Raw genomic sequence first — 3,344 nt, 5'->3', positions numbered from 1 at the left:
GCGCGCGCATACAAGTACGAAGTACCACGCACACACACTTACACACACCGCATCAGGTCCTCGAGGACCCCTTGCTCTTCCTCGGTGACGTCATCCAAGGATGCGTCGCGCTTTGTCCGTCCATGTCCGCTCCACCAAGATCCTTAACAGTCCAATTCACTGCGCCGGCTCGGGTTGTATACAACGCTCAATGAAGCGTTATTACACAAGCGCAAGTATCAATTTCCCAGTTTGTTGTTTTTTCCTCGTTTCTGCCGTTTTATATTTTGCTTTGCGCTTCCTTCGCCGCGGCGTCGCCGTGTTTTACATCGCGTTTCACGGCTATAGAACTACTGCTGGCTGCCGCATATCTCACCCATTACCCCTCCTCCCCTTCTCTTCGTCTCACACGTTCGTGTAAACTCTCTCTCTCTCTCCCTCTCTCTCTCTCTCTCTCTCTCTCTCTCTCTCACAGACACACACCCACACTCCCTCGGTTTAATACATTCCCCGGTATGCCCTCTCCCTTCTCCCCACCTACACACGGAGTAAACAATGTGCGCCTATCGTGAGCGGCGAAAATGAGCCGCTGGAACACAAAAGCTGGGCAAGTTTGCTGCTGCTGCTGCGGCCCAGCCCAGGAGTACACGGCAATAACGCACGAGTAATGCGACTGGTTTATGTCATTATTGTACCTGGCGGTGCTCCAGCCCCAGCTCCAGCTCCAGCCCTGGCTCCAGCCCTTGGCTCCAGCCCCGGCTCCATAGCTCCATCTCAATCCTCAGCTCCAGTCCCAGCTTCAGCCCCAGCTCTAGCCCTGGCTACGGCTCTGGCTCCAGCTCCGGCTCTAGCACCGGCTCCAGCCCCATCTCTAGCTGCAGCTCCAGCCCCGGCTCTAGCCCCAGCTCCACCCCACACCCCAGTTCGAGCTCCAGCTCTCGACCTGGCTCCAGCTCCAGCCCTGGCTCCAGCCCCGGCTCCGGTTCCAGCCCCGGTTCCAGCCCCGGCCGGGCACCCCTGGCGGGGCCCAATAGCGCGGCCCCCTCCGGGGCTAACGGGGCCTCCCCGCCGCCGCACCCAGCGCGCTGCTGCGCTTAACGACGTTATACTCGACCAGCTTGTTTGACTCGCCAAAACGAGTTGCCAAAGCGAGCAGCGCAGCCGAGCGGCCGGCGGTGGCAGCAGCGAGGTGGCGCCGTGAATGGGGCGACAAAGTTCCCCTCCGTCAATCGGTCTGCCAATGGAAGCGGAACGCGGCAGCGGGGAGGCGCGGGAGCTCTCGGAGGGAAGGTGGAGGCCGACGATAACCCACTACGCGGGCGGGCAGCGCGGGTGGCGCCTCGCGTGGTGTATCGCCCCAGCAGCGAAAAGCACTCGGCACATTTCTGAAACAGAGAAGAAAAATAAGAAACGAGTGGCACACGGTTGTTTGATAATGACAGAGCAGCAGCAGCGCAGCGCGAGATAGCGGCGCGCGGTCAATACGTGACGGACTGTAATGCATGCACGGCCGAGGTGCGCGGCGTACCGAGGGGGTCAGCGACAGCGAAGGGGGAAGGGTGTGCCCAGCCCAGGGGGCGGCGCAGGCGGCGCCGGGGGCGGCATGGGGGCCGCGTTCTCCCGACAGCGAGCTCCGTCCGCAGATTTGGCCGGCAAGAGACGGCGAACGGCGCGCCCCGTGCGGGGATCAGGGCCTCCGGGGCGGCGGCGGCGGTGGCCGGTCGTTGGCCGCGAGCCCGCGAGCCCGCCCGGCCCCCCGCCGATATGCGCGCGCGTGACCCCGCACCATGATACGGCGCAAACGACGTTAAACGAAAACGGCGCGCGCAAAGTCTGCTCTGTGCCGAGCTGATGCGAGCCGAGCGCCGGGGCAGTTGGAATAAGGTATGTGCCCATCCCGAGTGGGCAGCCATGATGGGCGTTAGTATAGGGCGAATGCGATCCTGCGGGGAGGGAAAAGAGGACTGTGTCCAGGAAGCATTATTTCCAACGGCGTGTCCGTCATGCGTACGCGCGTTGTAAACAAGTTGGCACCCCTGCTCGTCTGCGAGAGAGAGAGAGGGAGAGAGAGAAAGAGTAACGAGTGTCCTTGGGGATAACGCGAGAGCACTGGACCCTCGCACAGACATTTTAGAGAGCCTCCGTTGACGCTCCCTTGCTGCCCCGTCCATCCCACACCCAGGCTGGCTGCTGCTGTTCTTGGATGGCGGAAGCGCACTGCAGGCTGACCACAGCATCAACGATACATGATTTGCACTCCGGAGGCCACTGTGCGCGCGCGGCCCGCGGCCCTCTCTGCGTTTGGCCGGCGCGCTGCTGGGCCCCGCCTGTGTAGCCTCTCATGATGTGCCTCTCTCGCAGCAGCGCCCGGCTTGGGCATTCTGAATAGCAACTCGCAACAACTCTCCGGGCAAATGGCGGGCGAGTGTTCCTGCCCACCAGGAATTAAAACAACAACAACCGGTCGTGTGTGAGTGTGTGTGTGTGTTTAGTGCTTTCGAACTGCCCCGCCAAGCTGGCCGCGCACACACCGCGTGTGTGAGGCAGGCCCAGCAGTGCCAACCCATCGGCGACGAAAAGCAGCTCATCCTCCTCGGCCATGATGTCACTCCAGGAACAGAGGGGCCTCGGGGGGCTCTGGCCCCGCACCGCCGCCGTCAAGGAAGGTCCGAATTATTAATTTATGCGCTGAGCAAATAGCAATTAGTAAAGCACTTCTGTTCCGGGCTGGGCAGGGGAAGAGGAGAGGAGGGGGACGCATGTCGGACATCGTTACTCCGCGATGACGCGCCGACAGGGCATCCTCGTCGTCAGGTGTTTGTCGTGTGCGTACATACCGAGGTGTACGATTTCACGCGCGCGCGCGCACACACACACTGGTTTCTTTATTTTTTTCCGAGTTCACGCGCCGTGAATCTGGACCAGTCCCCGCGCATACCTTCCCTCCCCACCTACCCCATAACCCCACCACAACAACCACGACAACATGGCCATGCTAATTCAACGCCATGTACATCTGTCGTAACAAATTACCTGGACGTAACACACACATACACACACACACAGTGACATGCATACGATATTGGAGCAGATGTGCGTTACCTCACAGGGCTCGCTGCAGGACGGGTCCATTCTCCCGCGCCACGCCGCGCCACGTCTCCATCGGGATGAAGCCGTGCGGGTCCATCGCAGCAGCCGGGAGGCGTGGGCGTTCCCTATAGGTCCCCATTCTTACGTATCGCTGCTCAAGAAAGAAGAAAGAATGTGGTATGTTTAGCAGTGTCCGATGTCATAGAAAATATCAATCCTGCACAACCGACTGCTCGAACCAATGGAATTTATTTTTTCAAAAGGGTTTTCTTATT

The sequence above is a fragment of the Frankliniella occidentalis genome, unplaced genomic scaffold (genome assembly GCF_000697945.3).
Source record: "Frankliniella occidentalis isolate FOCC.00 unplaced genomic scaffold, Focc_3.1 Scaffold17, whole genome shotgun sequence".
Lineage (NCBI taxonomy): Eukaryota > Metazoa > Arthropoda > Insecta > Thysanoptera > Thripidae > Frankliniella > Frankliniella occidentalis.
This window is presented reverse-complemented; position numbering follows the sequence as displayed.